The following is a 21,069-nucleotide window of genomic DNA, read 5'->3' as shown; positions in this document are numbered from 1 at the left end:
ACTTGATGTCAATCACAGTGTCATTTATTCAGGGATTTTTCCAAGAGCACATATGCCCATCAAGTCTCTATCACGACAAATTAATCAGTGGCAGCTCTCTCCGTGTCTTCTGGGGCGACCAGACGATTCCTGACTTCAGCAAGGCATTAATCAATTACAGAAAGCTGAGGGCTCTTACCAATTTCTGACCTAATCTACAGTGGAGGGCTGCCACAATTCTATTAAGCAGTAAAGATATTAAAATTCAGATCTCTTCAGGCTCTGATGACGTTTTTCGCTAGACATACCAGCATAATCTGTCTGTAAAGAAACGTATACTGTATTTTTTTGGCTTAAGTACACTTGTACTACAGTGCTGTTGAATTCTTGAATATGATTGCTCAGGTGTTGATAAATTTTCTATAAAAGCAGCTTTGACGCACAGTTCCAGCTACAAGGCACATGGTATTTATAAATGCACTCATTCTTACACAGTATCATTTATATTGTTATTAACAGCAGGCTTGTAGTACTCAAGTCCGACTCGTGCCCTAATTTTAACCCTTTGAGGCAAAACATATGCACACCCCTTCTAATGCACAACATGGGTCAAAAATGACCCGCATTCATTTCCCAGGTTATTTCATGCTGACTGAGTTTTTCTTTGCTCTATCTTTTGAAATCAATTTATTTAATGATTGAATATTCCAAGTATTCTTTAAATATCTTGTTTTTAATGACCACAAATCATTAATTTAATTTTTTTCTTTCCTACTTTATGAACAAAAATACTTTTTATATTACTACACATGGGTCATCCAAGTGTGATTTAAAATTAAATGTCTTAATACTATAATAATAATTTGTTTCAAGTAATTACTTTAGCAGTGAATGGGGCCAGTTATTTATTTATTAACTATGCAGTTAGCTAAGCCAACTACAATAAAATTAGCTAACTAAAGTAGAATATGTCATCAGCTCGGTAGCTAATAGTAATTACTTGTAACTTTCTGACAAGTAATCTACTCACTCTCAAGGTAACCTAAACATAATCAATTTTTTTCTAAGGTAATGTTAGAACAAGGGCGGCACGGTGGTGTAGTGGTTAGCGCTGTCGCCTCACAGCAAGAAGGTCCTGGGTTCGAGCCCCGGGGCCGGCGAGGGCCTTTCTGTGTGGAGTATGCATGTTGTCCGCGTGGGTTTCCTCCGGGTGCTCCGGTTTCCCCCACAGTCCAAAGACATGCAGGTTAGGTTAACTGGTGACTCTAAATTGACCGTAGGTGTGAGTGTGAATGGTTGTCTGTGTCTATGTGTCAGCCCTGTGATGACCTGGCGACTTGTCCAGGGTGTACCCCGCCTTTCGCCCGTAGTCAGCTGGGATAGGCTCCAGCTTGCCTGCGACCCTGTAGAAGGATAAAGCGGCTAGAGATAATGAGATGAGATGTTAGAACAATTGAAAAACATTACTTCCATGTATTAGATGGGCAAAGGGTGCTGTGCTGAGCTGTGAAATGTCTGACACAAGCACAATTCACAGTTCCCACCAAACGCTGGAGTAAATGCATGCGGGTCGGTTCTGACCCATGTGTGTAAACTTGATGTAGAATTACAAAAGCTGTGCTTGTTCATAACTTAAGAAAGGAAAAATAAAAATGATGATTTGTGCTAAACAAAAACAAGATATTTACTGCATATTAGGAAAAGTAAATGACAAAATGAATTTATTTCAAAAGTCTATCATAGAAACACTCAGCCATACATGAAATAAGCTGGAAAATGAATGCAGGTCGTTTTTGACCCATGTTGTGCATTAGAAGGGTAGTGATACAAAAAGGGTTTTTATTCAAAAAGTAAGAAAGGAAAAAATAAAATAAGGATGTATGATGATGAAAAACAAGTTAATTGAGGAATACCTTGAATACTGAATGATGGAATTAATTTATTGCAAAGATATAGAAGATAAAAACTCAGCCGGGTCACTTTTGACCCATGTTTTGCATCAAAGGGTTAAAGACTTGTAACTTGACTTGGACTTGAGCACTGATGATTCAGACTCGGACTCGTAAATTGGAGACGAGGACTCGGATTTTTTTTTTTTGTAACATGCCATAATAATTTGCCATAAGATATTTATATCTACATTAATTTTTATACTAATTTCGTGCAAGAGTGTTACACCTGTGCGCCTTGGCATGTGCATCAGATAGACTCTCGGGCGCGCTCCGGACAGCGCGTGCACCAAGCAGACTCTCATGCGTACGCTGTAAATGACTCGCACCTGCACAGGATTAAGGTGCAATCAGCGCGCCTGTATAGAAACTGTGAAAACGCACTTACTTTGCGAAGTATTGAGTTGTGTTGCTGACACATTACAGAGCCTGATTTCCTTGTTCGGTTTCCTGATACCTGATTTCCTGTTTCTCGTCTTTTGATTCTGCCGAGTCTATGATAGCCTGTTTGTGCCTCGCTTGACCTCAACTTATTGCCTGTTTCACCGTTTTATGATTTTGCCTGTCGTTCTGGATTGTTTACCTGATCTGGATCACTGAACCGGAATGATCCATGAAAAATGGGATTTTTTTTTTTTTATCACTTATAACTGTCAATTTTCATGATTTTTTTTCAATCAGTTTTTTTTTTTTTAATTTTGTTCAGGGCAGCAGGGCAAAACTTTTCCTCACTAAGCATTATTCTCTATCTCTTACCGTTCCGGATCTATAGGGTACTGTGACCAGATGTCCTGGTTTGTAACAGCTAGCGCAAGTTACTGTGAGTTCCGTCACGGTCTCTATTTTGTTTACTATTTACTGTTTGATGATAAACACATTAAAGTAACTGTCTAATGGCTTGTTGTGTGTTCATCACAACAAGCTTTTCAGCTATAATTCCAGGAACCTTTTTAGTTCCTGCTCCAAAGTGGGTGCTTTTATGTACACTGTGTAGATCGGTGTTACAAATCATTACAGTATACTGGTGAAAGAAAGTAAAGATAAACAGTACTCCATGTGTTGAAAGGAGGTTCAGTATGTATAGACTGTAAATAAGAGTTCTGGGATGACCATAGGACAGTCTTTATGATTACAGCAGCAGCTATTAGATTATTAGATATTTAAATAATATTGGCTGGCATTGAGTGGTATATCAGATATATTCCATTCAGCTAGCATGGTATTGAACAAGTCAAAGACAAGTTCAGTATCATGCTAGCTTTCCTCTTGGGGACAGACCATATCGACAATCCAGATCTTTCTTTCATTTGCATCCTCCAACACGAGATCAGGTCTTCGCGCTGCAGTCTGTTTCCTCATTTTGAACTCGAAGTCCCAACAGAGTTTTATTATTATACACACTCTTTATATCAGCATTCTCAAAGGCCAACGCTAGCTTACTTGCTACTCGGTGCTATTAGCATGGCAGTGAAGTCACCTTCCAGCCAGTGTAGCATTCATCACTAGTGTTACCGAACGCCAACGCTAGTTTACCTGCGACTCAGTGCTGTTAAAGGAGAACTGAAGGCAAATTTTTTATTATCAAAATTCTATTTCTCTCATTTTATTAAATATAGGAATGCATTTTTGAGAGCTATTTTGTCACTGCTATAGCAAGTTATGAGTGTTTGAAATATGCTATGTAATATATCAGTCCATATGTCAAAGCAATGGCCATAAACGAGATTTGTTGAGACCTGTGCGAGACATCGTAGGACGCAGGAGCGATTCTAGCATCTGATCTTTGGGGGTGCTTAGCCCCCAGAGCTGACAGAGGCACCTGGCTTGAACGACAGTGTTTCCACGTTTATTCCGCATTTAGACTAGACTTAACTAGACAAGAAGACTAGACTAGACAAGACTAGACTTATGCAATGTTTTAACAGAAGCTGACCCAATAAACTATGATATCTACACATTTACAATATTTACGTTATATTTTAACTAAACAAGACCTACTACTGCATTTGTAATGTTGGAGCTATTCATTTTGAACAGTGGTAATTGTTAATTACTTAACTCCAGTCCGTACCTTCACATCTCGCTATGCCAGTAATACTCAGGTGCTACTTCGAGTTCCTCATCGGCGTGGAATCCAGTTAAAAAAAACCACCATGTCGTAGCAAGCACTCGCACAGACAGGCAACCCAATCAGAGGGGACGCAAGGAGGAGAGGTATTTTACTGGTCATAGAACTATCACGTAACAGGTGAATTCAAGAACACACACACACACGCCCGCACACACATTCATTGCGCAGTGCGCAAGGGCACTTATTTCTGAAAATTACGTCCAAAAGCAGTGTTTTTGAGGGTGCTGAGCTAGGGGGTGCTGAGCTCGTTTTTGGGGGTGCTTGAGCACCCCCAAAAATAGGCTAAACACGCCCCTGGTAGGACGGAAGTAAAACGTACAGCGGAAATCAAAGTGACCAACATCTGCCAACGTTGTCAAAAGACGCGCGCGCCCTCTTTCGAATGCTGATGTAATTGAGCCGAAAGTTTTGTTTGTTTTGATAGCAATCAGGGAAGTTTGAAAAAAGTAGGCAGTAATCGTCATTTAAACTCGTTTTTGTGCAATATTTCGTTTGGAAAACAGTTTTCAAAATGGCAGCACTGGCTCCTGGATGACACTTGACATTTCGAAGTCTCGCACAAGTCTCGTGAAGATCGCGCGGATAAGCGACGCCTGCCGTGGACCAAACGGACTAAATTCAACACGGCTAAAAACCGAATAGGCCGATAAATATAATATTTAATTGCAATTCGTTGCCGATACGAGTCACGATATAAGGTTACTAAAACCGAAAACGTAATTGAATAACACGTTAATTAAGAAATAAAGCAAGTTTAAAAATGACTTCAGTTCCCCTTTAAGAAGGCAGAAAACTTGCCCACTAATTAACTTTTGACGAGGCATACCTGTTAATTGAAAAGCATTCCAGGTGACTCCCTCATGAAGCCGGGTAAGATAATGCCAGTCGTGTGCAAAGCGTCATCAAGGTAAATGCTAGATACTTTCAAGAATCTAAAATATGAAACATTTTGTTTTTACCACTGTTTTCTTTTCTCCATACTGTAAGTCCATATATGTTCCAGATGTTATTTCATAATTTTGATGTCTTCTACATTGTAGAATAATATTGAAAATAGTCGAAATACAGAATATTTATTTATTTATTTATTTTTGGGGCAGCACGGTGGTGTAGCAGTTAGCGCTGTCGCCTCACAGCAAGAAGGTCCGGGTTCGAGCCCCGTGGCCGGCGAGGGCCTTTCTGTGCAGAGTTTGCATGTTCTCCCCGTGTCCGCGTGGGTTTCCTCCGGGTGCTCCGGTTTCCCCCACAGTCCAAAGACATGCAGGTTAGGTTAACTGGTGACTCTAAATTGACCGTAGGTGTGAATGTGAGTGTGAATGGTTGTCTGTGTCTATGTGTCAGCCCTGCGATGACCTGGCGATGTGTCCAGGGTGTACCCCGCCTTTCGCCCGTAGTCAGCTGGGATAGGCTCCAACTTGCCTGCGACCCTGTAGAACAGGATAAAGCGGCTAGAGATAATGAGATGAGATGAGATTACCAATACATTAACGCATGCTAACAGTTTATTTGGCACTAGTATAGACCCCTTCCCATGTTTGTAAACAAACCGACCATTGCCAGGATGCGCGTCAGCCTGGACCCAGAAACAATGGCGCTGCCCATAGACCGGCATTATGAGCTGTCAGATTATGCCAAACAATTGTCGTTACAAGATCGAGAATGCTACATAAATTAAGTTAACTCTAACAAGTGGACATCGCCTACCAGATCCGTATTTAATTAAAGAGTGGACGGACGATGTTAGTAAGTTTTCCTCTGATACCTGAAGGCAGTCATATTATTTACAAAAAATGTCAAACTCAAAAAAAAAAAAAACCTATTTACAAAAGTAGCCTGCCATCAACATTCTGGTTACAGTGAGACTACAACTTGATTAACAATGGGACATTCATATTCATTTTGTTTTAATCAAATTATGCCAGTGATGTGATGGCAATGTGGCTTTAGCTACAACAGCGAATGCCAACACTAAACAGCAATTTGCAGGAGGTAATGGCATGAAAGGAATGATAGTGTAAAGAGTGCAGCTAAGAGAAATCAGAGCTGCGTAAAAAGCGAGAGGCAGAGAGCAGAAATGAAACTGAACGGGGCGGGAGCTAGGTTAGAGCAGTCAACGTAAGTTGGCATTTAGAGTGAGGGCACACAATTTTACCTTTCCATCCTTGCTTTAAAATTGTGATTTTCGGCATACACACATAATGACGGCACAAAATCTGGACTGCTTGAGTCAAGCGAGACCTCTCCTACGAACAAAATTGCATGCAAAGCTAAGTTAACATGCTAACAATATTCATTACATTGTGTAACTATGACCCAGCTAATCAGACAAACGTTACCAAAGTATTTTGCTACATCAATAAATGAAGACTAGAAAGAATAAAAAAGAAAGATTTAATAAATAGCCTGATCTTACCTGTGATGAAGTGGGCGCTGCAAACCCGCGCATTTTTGATGGTGCTTTCATCCCAGTCTACACGTTTGATGGCTTGTAGCCATAGACGTCGGCGATTTTTTTGGAATGGGTGAGATCCTGCTGGAATTCTGTGCATTTTAACCCCATCACTGCTACGATTCTGACACCCGACAACACAACAACTAGGCATTTCTGAGTCTTTTTTGGGTCCAGGCTGCGCGCGCAATTTCCGCTTACGTATGAATGACCGTTTACTGCGAAGGGGTCTATAGCTCTGTTCATGTATGCTTACACATACTAGTATCTCATCTCATCTCATCTCATTATCTCTAGCCGCTTTACCCTTCTACAGGGTCGCAGGCAAGCTGGAGCCTATCCCAGCTGACTACGGGCGAGAGGCGGGGTACACCCTGGACAAGTCACCAGGTCATCACAGGGCTGACACATAGACACAGACAACCATTCACACTCACATTCACACCTACGGTCAATTTAGAGTCACCAGTTAACCTAACCTGCATGTCTTTGGACTGTGGGGGAAACCGGAGCACCCGGAGGAAACCCACGCGGACACGGGGAGAACATGCGAACTCCGCACAGAAAGGCCCTCGCCGGCCACGGGGCTCGAACCCGGACCTTCTTGCTGTGAGGCGACAGCGCTAACCACTACACCACCGTGCCGCCCACATACTAGTATACTCAAAAAAAAAAAACTTCAAGTGACACCTGTTACCTATAGCCTAATTATTCAAGAAAACTTGGATAAACCTTTAGTTACTTGAATTTTTTTTAAGCCATTTTCTACATTTAGTGAAAGTATTTCCAGTTTTAAAGACGTTTATTAAGTGTCAGTCAGTATACTGAATTTCTAAACACCCAGACATCTATGAAATCAAGAAATGATTCGTATGTATATATTTGATGAGTCATCAGCACTGAAAAATGTGATGAAGGTGTGACTTAAATCCGAAGCAGCGACTGCTATAAGAAGCATCAAAAATGCATGTCCACTGATGCATCGAGAGTCCATGAAAAGATTCTGTTCCTAAAAAGCTGCAAGTCGTCTTAATGCATTTTGCGTCACCTCAGCCCACCTTCATCCCAGGAAGGGACCACGCTGTAAATGATTCAATCACTGTTTAGACAGGAGGGAGAAAGCCCTGGAAAAAAGAAATCTGTCTGCTCTGACAGTTGAATAAATGCCTGCTGGCATTTTGTAAATTTGCTCGGCTAGCGGGTGCGAAAGCACATGCAGAATGCTTACCAGTGACGAGATTGGTATGCACCGTCGGTGTCATGAATATTCGAAATTATTGACAACTCATAAAAAAAAAAGTGCAAAGTGGACACTCGGCGCTTGATTAAAAACCAAGGACAGAATACATCATTCGCTTCACTGGAAAGGGCAGTAAGGCTGTTTTTGTTGCTTGTGGACCTTTTATAGTATCCTTCACTGATCTGCTTGAACTAGGTGTGAGAGGACATTTTGCATGGATACATTTTTCCATGCACACACACACACACACACACATACAGCAGGGAGCCTAAAAGGGTTGCTCAGGCTGCAGCTCCTGGTTCTCGAGTGTGGACTGAGGTTTAACAAGTTCTGCATAAACATGGCCTGCTTGGAGATCCAGGGCAGCTATAACGAGGCCACACTGTGGACACCCCACTGACTGACACAGGAAAAGAACTCATGAATGAATCCGTTGCCAGAACCAAGCGCTGTAACCCCTCTCTAACCATCTGTGACTGGAGGAGCAGGAAAATAATTTCGACACATATTACTTAGACTAGAGTCAAAACCGAAGGGGGGTAGAGCAAATATCTTGAGGAACATGCGATATCAAAGATCTTTTTTTTTTTTTTTTTGCTTTTCTCGTGTTCAAGTTCAGATCATCCTGAACTCAATTAAATTGATCCACAGGAAGCTGATCCAGCATTAGTTCTCGTTGATACATATGGACTATAAGGAAATTGAAGCATCGATCCAGCATTATGGGCCTATTCCACTCATTTCTCAAGCCACAGGATGCACTTACCAACTCACATCACCAAGCTCGTGTGCGTTTGGTCTTTAATTTGTAACCAATGTTAATAAATTCAGTCCGTCGATAATGTACGTCTCACCACTTAAAACGTGGCAGATAGTGCTGGATAATTCAATTCAATTTATTTGAATTAACAATGGGGCGGAACGGTGGTGTAGTGGTTAGCGCTGTCGCCTCACAGCAAGAAGGTCCGGGTTCGAGCCCTGTGGCCGGCGAGGGCCTTTCTGTGCGGAGTTTGCATGTTCTCCCCGTGTCCGCGTGGGTTTCCTCTGGGTGCTCCGGTTTCCCCCACAGTCCAAAGACATGCAGGTTAGGTTAACTGGTGACTCTAATGGCCCTTTTCCACTACCCTTTTTCAGCTCGCTTCAGCCCGACACGGCTCGCGTTTCGACTATCTAAGAACAGCACGACTCAGCTCGCTTCAGCCCTGCTCAGCCCCCAAAACTCGCACGGTTTTGGAGTGGGGCTGAAGCGAGCCAAACCGAGCTGAGTGAGGCTAGGGGCGTGAGGAGACACTCCCCTGTGCACTGATTGGTGAGGAGGAGTGTCCTCACATGCCCACACACGCCCCGCGAGCACGCTGGGATCTGTAAACACCGTAAACCTGGAAGAAGGAGAATTACGAATTACGAGAATTATGAAGCCTTATGCGCCTCGCCTCATCTATACGCTCTTGCCAGTATCTGTTGCCGTTGTCGGTGACAACAAGCCACAGCACCAAGACCAGCAACACTAATGACTCCATGTCCTCCATGTTTATTGTTTACTCTCCGGGTTGTGAGACTACCCCTTAAAAGGTCACTGATGTCACTGTTTGCGCCGCATAACGACATCACCTGACGTCCACCCACTTTCGCTAACTCCACCCAATGTGTCCACCCACTTCCAGCCAGCACGGTTCAGCGCAGTTGTAGTCGAAATGCAACTCCAACAGCCCCGCTCAGCCCGACTCAGCCCAACTCAGCATGGCACGGCTCAGCCCAACTCAGCTGCGTTGGTAGTGGAAAAGCGGCATAAATTGAGCATAGGCGTGAATGTGAGTGTGAATGGTTGTCTGTGTCTACAGTATGTGTCAGCCCTGTGATGACCTGGCGACTTGTCCAGGGTGTACCCCGCCTTTCGCCCGTAGTCAGCTGGGATAGGCTTCAGCTTGCCTGCGACCCTGTAGAACAGGATAAAGCGACTAGAGATAATGAGATGAATTAACAATTAAAGCTAGACAGCCTTTTGATTTCATAAAATCCGTGAAATTTAGTTCCTTCTGAAATTTGGTCATTGTGATGTGCGTTTATTTCTGTACTGTAATATCTCACAAAATATCAGACCATTCTGTGGCTGGGAAGTTATTTAATTTGAAGGAATTAAAGCAAATAATGTGCATGAAATCGCTCACGGGGCGGCACGGTGGTGTAGTGGTTAGCACTATCGCCTCACAGCAAGAAGGTCCGGGTTCGAGCCCAGCGGCCGGCGAGGGCCTTTCTGTGCGGAGTTTGCATGTTCTCCCTGTGTCCGCGTGGGTTTCCTTCGGGTGCTCCGGTTTCCCCCACAGTCCAAAGACATGCAGGTTAGGTTAACTGGTGACTCTAAATTGAGCGTAGGTGTGAATGTGAGCGTGAATGGTTGTCTGTGTCTATGTGTCAGCCCTGTGATGACCTGGCGACTTGTCCAGGGTGTACCCCGCCTCTCGCCCATACCGTAGTCAGCTGGGATAGGCTCCAGCTTGCCTGTGACCCTGTAGGACAGGATAAGCGGCTACAGATGATGGATGGAAATCGCTCACTTTGTGCAGTCAAGCAGACAGAGGAAGTCCATTTGTGTGCATGCGCAGGTTTACCTTTGACCGTGCACTGACAGTTCCATCATTCTGTCACTAAACGAACAGCTGATCACACCGAGGTGCTCGCTGACCACCGATATTTATTAGTTTGGTCCTGTGTTTCCTTTCCTTTGTATATAACATAACGTGTTTTCTTCTCGCTTTCCGTTACTGTAGTCGGTCTTTCACCTTTCATTCACACACTCTTGTCCTCCATTTTTCTCTCCTGTTTCAAATTTGTATCCCACAATGCCTTGCGCGAACAGGAACAGGGAAAGCCCACCATGTGACGCATGACGTAGTATCTTGAATTGGGTCATGGTGAAGCAGGAAAAAATAGCGGAGAATTTAGGGCCACATGGCCTTAAATTCATTAATTGTTCTATTTTAAAAAAAGCTAATAAAATTGGAAGTCTGTGATTCGAATTCAGTAGCTTTCGGTCCACTAAACAAAAATAAATAATTGGTTGTCAGGGAAAATTTTTTTCTTGACTCACACTTGAACAATTTGCAAGGCGGTCTACCTTTAACCAGGCAAGGCTTTACTCATCAATCATGACAAACGAAGCCACGTTTATAGGAACCATGAGGCAGGTTTTGTCAAGAGTTTGATCATGGGTGCATAGCTGTTTTTAAAACCCTGTGTAAGTGCAGTCCAGGCTTCCTGGTCTATCTGAAAATGGAGGAAAATGGACATTGGATTCCACACTATGTGTCGTATTTATAGTTAAGGAATGAGTGAGAGTTGAATACAGAAATTGTGCATTCGCCCCTTTCACAAATCCCACAATCCACTGTGCGGTTGGGAACTTCCGGTGGCCAGGCCCAGGCTGCTAATAACGGTACAAAAACCAATACTGGGCTGTATAATCAGTTTCGATGTTCAAATATCGGATTAAGCTAATGCTAACAGCTGATGTAATAGATGTCTAGAGGTAATAGATGTGCTGCAGGATCCATAATACTTTTAATGCTATTAGTTTGGGAGTTGAACGTCTGTAAGATGAACTTTTATCATTTCAACACTCTTAAATAATATGAGATGCTTTTATAAAGAGGTTCCATTGGAAAAAATGTCTTGGTTCTTTTTTTTCTCATGCAGTTTTAGCATGGTATGGATATGACAGGCTGATTTTGTGGCTGTGCCTTTGCCTTTAATTTTAAATATATAAATAGGTTCGATCTGATTACCCTACAGGATTTTCATACCATTCTAAAACAGCATGAGAAAAAAAGAATCAAGTATTTTTTCCAATTAAAAAAAAAACTCACAAAATTTACAAACCATCCCAGGGAATAATATAAAACAAGACCGTCAATGACGGCGTAGCTCACGCAGGCCCCGTCTAGTCCAGAAGGAACGATCTAAAGTGGGCCACCTTGTGCAATAAATGTTACCAGTTATATATAGACGCTACATACACCCTAGGAATACCTAGAAAGAATCCAAAACGGCGAGGAATTGACCGAAAAGAAGCGATTTTTGTTGAACTGCTCATTAAGGCTTAATTAGTCCATAACTTAATCATTGTAATTAAGCAAATCTGGGTAGAAGTTATATGCACCCTAGGTACCCCTACCTTCATGCCAGAAAGAATCAAAAACCGTGAAAAATTGAGGGAGAAGAAGAGGGAGTGTGGAAACTGTTCGTTAGGGCTTAAAGGACATGGGACATGGATTTTTTTCTGGGTATAATTATGTATAAAGGACATAAGAAATGCCACCTAAATCACTGCAGGGCGTCAGAAATGTGAAAATCATCACATTATTCAACTTTTTTATCCATCAGTGTAAAACAATGATTTGTTAATTAGCTAGGTGGTCACGTGACCCGTGACGTCACAAAAACTTTCCAAGGAGCCAGCGCTTGGGTATCTAATGTAAACAGGTTACCGAAATGGACACCATCGACAGTGATATTCCCGATGTTTCACAGAGATGTGAAGTTAGACCCTATCAATTCGAACCGATAGCTGGAAATTCACATGAACATGGATCTTGTCTTTACTCTGACGGGTCAGATGATTCTGAGAGTGAGAGTTCATTCAATCCCCATGAAACTGAAAGCGGTCGGCTGGATAACACTTCCTGGTAAGTTAAAAACAATTCTGCTCAAAGGCTAATGATCTGTTGAAAGAAGTATTATTTTTGTATCATACATTGAAAGTTCATCATAGATCTAGCTAAAGTCCGTTGCAAGCTAGTTTTTTTTTGCTGATATTTTTCGAGATTGATTGAGATACAATGCTTCCAGAGTCCGAGATGAAAACATTCAAAATGGCGAAACGAGTCAGAATTATGATAATCAATAATTGATACACCCAAAATTATAATACTAATCCTTACCTCGGCTTTCAGTCGCTTAGCGAATGCACCTCGGCATTTTTTCCGCATGAGGCCCATGGTAAAACCACACTTCCAGGAGGGGCTGCCGTCTGCCTCCCAAGCCGGCCGAGAGCGCTCCTCGTCAGGCACGGCCAGGCGGGCGAATGCCCTGGTCCGTCCGCCCTGTCTAAAAAATAATGGTACAACTCCGAGTGAAGGTATCAATGCGCTGTCGAAGCGCGCAGGTGTTAGTACGCCTGTCATTATAGTGCGGACTTTCCATAGCATAGAAAATCGCCACGTTTCAATTTGTGTAACTGAACTTGTTTCATGTCACTGGTCATATAAACCTATGTAAACAGGAAAAACGCGGAAGAGTTTGGTCGCATCTAACTACAGCCCCAAAAAATACCATTGGCCATGCTGAGCCTAGCTACATTGCTAACAGGAGTAACAGCGCGTCTGACTGACTGGGAGGTCGCAATACACTATGATGTTCAATGTACGTTAAACACTCTAAAAACTAAACAATTTTCTTGTCATCCAAGACACAAAAACTATTTTGTCGCATTCGTCATCATCACGATTCACACTTCTCCATATTCATCTACCCGCTTGTGCTGTACCCGAAAGTTTTTCTGACGTATGATCACGTGACAGCGGCTCTTCCGGCTGTAAAATATGCATATCGGAGGTCGAGCAGAAATGCCATATAATCATCACGAATATAACGATTTTGCTGAATTTAATAGATAATTTTGTATGTTGATGCAATTATTTCATATTTTTAATGGAAAGAAACTGATATAGCGTGCATTTATGTTTCATGTCCCATGTCCTTTAATTACTCCATATCTCCATTATTCATTGGAATTATGCAAATTTGGGCCGAAGCCATATGCACCCCAGGGAGACCTACCTTCCTGCCAAAAAGAATAAAAATCGGTGAAGAATTCAGAGAGAAGAAGCGATTTTCGTGAAATGTGGACGACGCCAGACGGACGATGGATGACGGACAACACGTGATGGTATAAACTCATCACCTATTGGCCAGATGAGCTAATAATTGAAAAGGGGTATAAAACGATGTCTCCTCTAAAAGATGGTGCTAGATGCTACTGAAAAACCTCACTGCTTCTTCTAAAGAAAACATGATGCCGCCACCCCATGCTTCACCATGGGTACGGTTTTGTTTGGAAGATAAGCGGTCTTGTTTTTGCACCAAACATTTAAAATTATGCTCAAAATGTTCTACCTTGGTGTCATTAGACGAGAACACATTTTGCTTTGAAGTGATTCTTTCAATGATTAAGGGCTTCCGTCTAGCCACCATATCCCATAGCCCAGGCATGTGAAGAATGCATTAAATTGTCACATGCAGGGAGTTACCAGTCAAGTCAAAGTGCCTCTCACTCCAGAATCTGGTCTTCCCAGGCAGTCCGAGTACTAACCAGCACTTTAAGGTGTATGGGTGCGACGCCAATCTCTGTTTCCATAGCCCTCGGCCTCTGGCCTATCCAGATGGGGGGCTAGTCCTCTGGTAACCGCAAGAGTTTGACTTCCCTACTCACATCTGTATTGCAGCATGCCTTGCCAGAAGGTACCATTTTTATGATGGTGTTTGGCATGACCCAACCGTGAGTAGAACTTGCGATGTCCCGGTCAAGAGGCGGACACGCTAACCACTAGGCCAGCTCGTGGTGGAGTTACTAGTACATGTCAGAAATTCCTGCAGCTCCTTTGTTTCATTTTGTTGGTTGTAATATTGCATTAAATGTGGAAAAAGATGTGATGTGATTTCACTTGGTTTCATTTTTTACATCGCAAAAACCTGCCATTTTAACAGGGGTGTGCGGACTTTTGATATCCACTGTATATTATTTCCTCAGACGCTAACAAACTGTCTGAATACTGCATTACCATTGAATGAAAGAGCTTTTGTAGTCATAACCCCTAGTTAAGCTCCGCTGTAGGTACCGAAGGCTTTACTTGATCTAACACATCTATGTGGGTGTGTGTGAACGTGTTAGCTGCAGTATTTAAACACAGCGCAGCTGGGGTCTTGGCAAACAACACAACAGGAAGTGCATTCATTTATGCTTTTATGGCTCTGAACTCCTTTCAAGAAGTAAAGTTGGAGCCGGGTGCAAATGAAGCGAACGGAACGTTCAGACAAATAAACAACCCAAAGTCAACAAATGAATGTGGAAAGGCAGATAAAAGGCCACTGCTGAACCAGTGGGCTCCTCTGAAGCAGCTGGAGACTGTTGCTAATGGGACCCATATTTATTGGCCCCCTGTTCCTCTCCCTTTGCTGTCCCAATGTGCCATTTATTCTCATTTGAACAGAAGCACTGCCAGGCTGATCACGAGCCACTTACGCATAACAAAATGTGCAGAGGTAAGACGAGAACAAATGGTGCCCCAAGAGTCACCCTGGGCACACCGAGATCCGTCATGATTACCACGGCACGTCTTACTTATTACTTCCAAATGGCTGCAGCTTAAGAGAACCAAGGAAAGAAAGAGCCTGAGATTCCACATCCAATAATTATTATAACATCTGGGGATGTTAAATCAGCACCAGATGATGGAGCGAGAGACGGAGATCAGCATATCTTCTTAATGAGCACAAAGTTCCTGGTGTCATAGTACTAGCTGTACTTTTCCATGTGAAATACAGTATTCGTAAGTGTGTGTTCACACCACAAGGAGCAAATTGAACATGACAGGTCTCTGACAATAAGATTTTACTGAGTTTACATGTGCTAAGGAAGAGAATATTGATTTGTAAGGAACAGTACTGCCCGAGGTATTACTCAGACCGAGAAGTATAATTGGCTTCGAATTCTATTTTTTCCCCGAGTCTTAATCCATCGGTTGAGTTGTGAAAGCTCTGTACTCAGCTAATGATGCCTGTGCTCCAGTGGTGCTCCTCCAAAAGACCTTCCCCCAGTAAGAAAGAGACACTTTTTTTTCAAATTTGTCCATTATCATGGCTTTTTGAATGGCAGCTGCTTAAAAAATGTCCCCTGAATTTTCAAGCAATCTGTGAAAAGGAACTCACAAAGAGTTTGGTGCCAAATCCTCTTTTTTTTTTTTTTTCCTGTCGCACACATGGAAGTAAAAAAAGAGCACACAAAAGCCAGTGCTAACAGGGGAGCACACAAGAGACCTTGCCTCAGTAGCCTTTCCCTTCCACCTCCTACAGCACCTGAAATGTTGAAAGGTTCTTCAGACATCAAAGAGAGACAGAGGGAGAGAGAGAGAGAAAGAAAGAGAAAGTGGGCGGTCACCATTAAATGAGAGGCCTTTGCTGCACCGAGACTGTAGAATGCTTCGCTCAGAGTTGCCTGGAACCTTGAAAGCTTTGGCACCAGTGGCCCCGGTAAATTATTCAGACAAAATGCAGGAATGGAGAGGACTTCTCCGGCAATCACAGTGCCAACAGGGCGGAAAGTAAACGTAAAGCGTCGGCCGCTGTGGCTTCACATACGGAGCATTAGCGGCTCAGAGGTAGAAAGAAAGAAAGAAAGAAAGAAAGAAAGAAAGAAAGAAAGAAAGAAAGAAAGAAAGAAAGAATAATAAGGACGCGAAAGAAAGAAAGAAAAGATAGTAAAGGAATAAATGATAAAAAGAAAAAAGATAGTAAGGAATAAATGAAAGAAAGAAAGGAATAAATAATAATAGAAAGAAAGAAAAGATGGTAAGTAATAAAAAATAAAAAGAAAGAGAAAGAAAAGATAGTAAGGAATAAATAATAAAAAGGAAGAAAGACAAGATAGTAAGGAATAAAAGAAAGAAAAGAGAGAAAGAAAGAAGAAAAGATAGTAAGGAATAAATAATAAAAAGAAAAGAGAGAAAGGATAGTAAAGAATAAATAATACAAAGAAAGAAAAGATAGTAAGGAATAAATAATAAATAAATAAAGAAAAGATAGTAAGGAATAAAAGAGAGAAAGAAAGAAAGAAAGAAAGAAAGAAAGAAAGAAAGAAAGAAAGAAAGGAAGGAAGGAATAAATAATAAATAAATAAATAAATAAATAAATAAAAGATAGTAAGGAATAATAAAAAGGAAGAAAGAAAAGATAGAAAGGAATAAAAAAGAAAGAAAGAAAGAAAGAAAGAAAGAAAGAAAGAAAAGATGGCAAGTAATAAATAATAAAAAGAGAGAGAGAAAGAAAAGATAGTAAGGAATAATAATAAAAAGGAAGAAAGAAAAGATAGTAAGGAATAAAAGAAAGAAAGAAAGAAAGAAAGGAAGGAATAAATAATAAATAAATAAATAAATAAAAGATAGTAAGGAATAATAAAAAGGAAGAAAGAAAAGATAGTAAGGAATAAAAGAGAAAGAAAGAAAGAAAGAAAGAAAGAAAGAAAGAAAAGATGGCAAGTAATAAATAATAAAAAGAGAGAGAGAAAGAAAAGATAGTAAGGAATAAATAATAAAAAGGAAGAAAGAAAAGATAGTAAGGAATAAATAATAAAAAGAGAGAAAGAAGAAAAGATAGTAAGGAATAAATAATAAAAAGAAAAGAGAAAAAGGATAGTAAAGAATAAATAATAAAAAGAAAGAAAGAAAAGATAGTAAGGAATACATAATAAAAAAGAAAGGAAGAAAGGAAGCAAGAAAGAAATGTTAGTCAGGAATAAATAATAAAAAGAAAGAAAAGAAGTAGAAATCGGCACCAGTAGGGGATGGATGCGAGGGTAGATACACGGATGAACTGGTGGCAAAAGTCGTAGCTTGCCAAGAAACGGGTTTGAGATCCTGAACATGAACGTATAAGTAACATCTCTCTCTGTATGACAAACAGGAAGGAAGCTATTGAAGAAAAAGCATTTCAGACGTTTGACCTTGCTGTGACCTGTGATCCATTCCGAAATATAATCATTCTAATCATCTGCTGGTTAGAGTGATTGTCGTTAGCGATATATCTCAAGAACTATCTCGTATTTTACAGGCGAAACCAAGCCAAGAAGCCTTTATTTATCAAACGTGCACTCAAGCACAGATTTAAGCACAGTGAAATTCCTCTCTGCATTTAACCCATCTGAAGCAGTGAACACACACACACACACACACACACACACACACACACACACACACACACACACACACACACACAAGCAAGCAATGAGCATGTACACACACACACACACACACACACACACACACACCCAGAGCTACAGCACCCTGGGAGCAGTTGGGGGTTAGATACCTTGCTCAAGGGCACTTCTGGCCATGACTGCACCATGATAACCGAACCGCATGTCTTTGGACTGTGGGTGAAACCGGAGCACCCGGAGGAAACCCACGTGGACACGGGGAGAACATGCAAACTCCGCACAGAAAGGCCCTCGCCGGCCCCGGGGCTCGAACCCAGGACCTTCTTGCTGTGAGGCGACAGTACCGCCACACAAATATGAATTGATGGACAGATGGATGGACTAATAGAAAACAATGTCTCCATCACTTTCTTTTGAAAGAAAGAAAGAGTTTGAAATACAAGAAAGAAATCTGAGCTTCGGAATGCAACAAAATATGAGGTTTTGGGATTAAGTATTCTCTATTATTCTCTTCTTCCCCAGAATATACTGTATTTCTACTTTTAAAACATTTAAGAAAAAGAGTCAGTACTATGACATTCACTACTAACATTACTGAAGCTTCACTGTTAATAATTATAGCTAGCTTTTTTAAATGTATAGAGCAATAGCAAGAACCACCAGCCTCTTGAAATTAATAAAAAAGACGAAACAGGAACCCGAAGTTAGTAGCACGAGTGCTAGAAATGACTGCATTAGCAACGCAGCGCCCCAGCAAACCGCTACTGAAGCCTGACCTGTGGAAAACGGTGAAAAGCACGCTGAGTGGCGCAAGTGTGTGATATGGAAACGAGTGCATCGGTAATTAAACTGGACCACTATGCAGTTGAGAGAGAGAGAGAGAGAGAGAGAGAGAGTGGAAAGAGGAACACTCTCCTGCTACTTTTCTACAAGAGCTCCTGAAAATGAACGTCAATGGCATTCATCAGATATTTATCTTTGTGCGCCTTTTGGTGGAACTGTGGCAGCTACACCATTGGAATGACATCCTGACCTCCTTTTGGTGGACTTTTTTTTTTTCTAACTGTAAAGCAACCTTGGGTATGAAAAAGGCGCTATATAAATTCAAATTATTATTATTATTCAGGCGGCACGGTGGTGTAGTGGTTAGCGCTGTCGCCTCACAGCAAGAAGGTCCGGGTTCGAGCCCCGTGGCCGGCGAGGGCCTTTCTGTGTGGAGTTTGCATGTTCTCCCCGTGTCCGCGTGGGGGTGCTCCGGTTTCCCCCACAGTCCAAAGACATGCAGGTTAGGTTAACTGGTGACTCTAAATTGACCGTAGGTGTGAATGTGAGTGTGAATGGTTGTGTGTCTATGTGTCAGCCCTGTGATGACCTGGCGACTTGTCCAGGGTGTACCCCGCCTTTCGCCCGTAGTCAGCTGGGATAGGCTCCAGCTTGCCTGCGACCCTGTAGAACAGGATAAAGCGGCTAGAGATAATGAGATGAGATGAGATTATTATTCAAAGATCTTTCTAGGTGAAGAAAGGTTTCAAACTGTGTGTTACGTGATACGTAGATAAGAAAATACCCATGCCACATCTGCAAAGCAGTAAAGATTCTCTTGTTTTCTCATTTTGATTGCTTTGGCTGAGAGGGAGGGAGGGAAGGAAGGAAGGCAGGCAGTCAGTCAGTCAGTCAGTCAGTCAGTCAGTCTTAATTTTCCTTTGCGCATGAGCTGTACTTGGTGGAGAGTGAAAAGGTGATGGGATAAAGGCCCTCCATAATTAATTTCAGCCTCCTATTGAACCATCACAGTGGGGTTCTGCCAATTATTGCCTGAACATGTTTCTATCACCTGCTGCGCTCCTGTCCTCAGCAGGAACCTGCAGGACACTATATTCTCTACATATCTACCTTGTGCAGGATACACACACACACACACACACACACACACACCCCTTTCGTTTCAGAAAACCCATGTTTCTTTTGAGGACCTTTCACCGACATAGCTATTAATGCAGCTAATTAATACTGTGTGAAACCTTAATCTCTTTCACTTACACACATACACACCAATCAGCTATAACATTAAAACCACTGACAGACGAACTGAATAGCATTTGATCATTTCATTACACCTGTATCAGGGTGAGCGATATTAGGCAGCACGTGAACAGTCAGTTCTTGAAGTTGATGTGTTGGAAGCAGGAAAAATGGGCAAGTGTAATAAGGATCTGAGTGACTTTGACAAGAGCCAAATTGTGATGGCTACAGTAGATGACTGGGTCTGAGCATCTCCAAAATGGCACATCTTGTGGGGTGTTCCTGGTATGCAGTGATTCATCTCATCTCATCTCATTATCTCTAGCCGCTTTATCCTTCTACAGGGTCGCAGGCAAGCTGGAGCCTATCCCAGCTGACTACGGGCGAAAGGCGGGGTACACCCTGGACAAGTCGCCAGGTCATCACAGGGCTGACACATAGACACAGACAACCATTCACACTCACATTCACACCTACGGTCAATTTAGAGTCACCAGTTAACCTAACCTGCATGTCTTTGGACTGTGGGGGAAACCGGAGCACCCGGAGGAAACCCACGCGGACACGGGGAGAACATGCAAACTCCACACAGAAAGGCCCTCGCCGGCCCCGGGGCTCGAACCCAGGACCTTCTTGCTGTGAGGCGACAGCGCTAACCACTACACCACCGTGCCGCCCCATGCAGTGATTAGTACCGACCAAAAGTGGTCCAAGGATCTAAAGGACAACCGGTGAACTGGCGACAGGGTTATTGGCGCTCAAAGGCTGGTCCATCTGGTCCGATTCGACAGAAGAGTTACTGAAGCCGAAATTGCTGGGTATGATATAAAAGTGTCAGAACACACAGTGCATCACAGTTGCTGCGTATGGGGCTGTGTAGCTGGAGACCAGTCAAAGTGCCCATGCTGACCCCTGTTCATTGCTGAAAGCACCTACAGTGTGCATATGAGTATTCTTTTAGCTATTTCTGTTCCTTTTAAATACTCAGAGGTGGACAAAGTACCCAACTTCATTATTTAAGTCAAAGTACAGATCCCACTGGTCAAACGTTACTCCAGTGTTATACAAGTGAAAGTTGCACAGTCAAATTTTTACTTAAGTACTTGCTTTTAAAAATATTTAAGTATTAAAGTGCTGATGACACGTTTTTGACATCTTTGGCGATGTTTTATAACATAAAAAGTAATTCCCGATGATCCATATATTAATTCACGAAGGCGCCTGTTTTACAAGTTATGATAAAAAACGCGGCTATTTGGGCAAATTTGACAGGGCTGCAGCACCCAGGAGACGAAAGAGGAGGAGGAGCTATAT

The 21,069-nt window shown here is 42.2% G+C and overlaps 1 protein-coding gene across 3 annotated transcripts in view; it reads right to left on the bottom strand.

Annotated features, from left to right (window-relative positions):
• The window catches only part of ntng2a (netrin g2a), a 167,296-nt gene that overhangs the window by 65,975 nt on the left and 80,252 nt on the right, over positions 1 to 21,069 (bottom strand). The gene's annotated exons all lie outside the window — the stretch shown is intronic.

This window comes from Neoarius graeffei, chromosome 10, assembly GCF_027579695.1.
Source record: "Neoarius graeffei isolate fNeoGra1 chromosome 10, fNeoGra1.pri, whole genome shotgun sequence".
NCBI lineage: Eukaryota > Metazoa > Chordata > Actinopteri > Siluriformes > Ariidae > Neoarius > Neoarius graeffei.
This window is presented reverse-complemented; position numbering and strand designations above follow the sequence as displayed.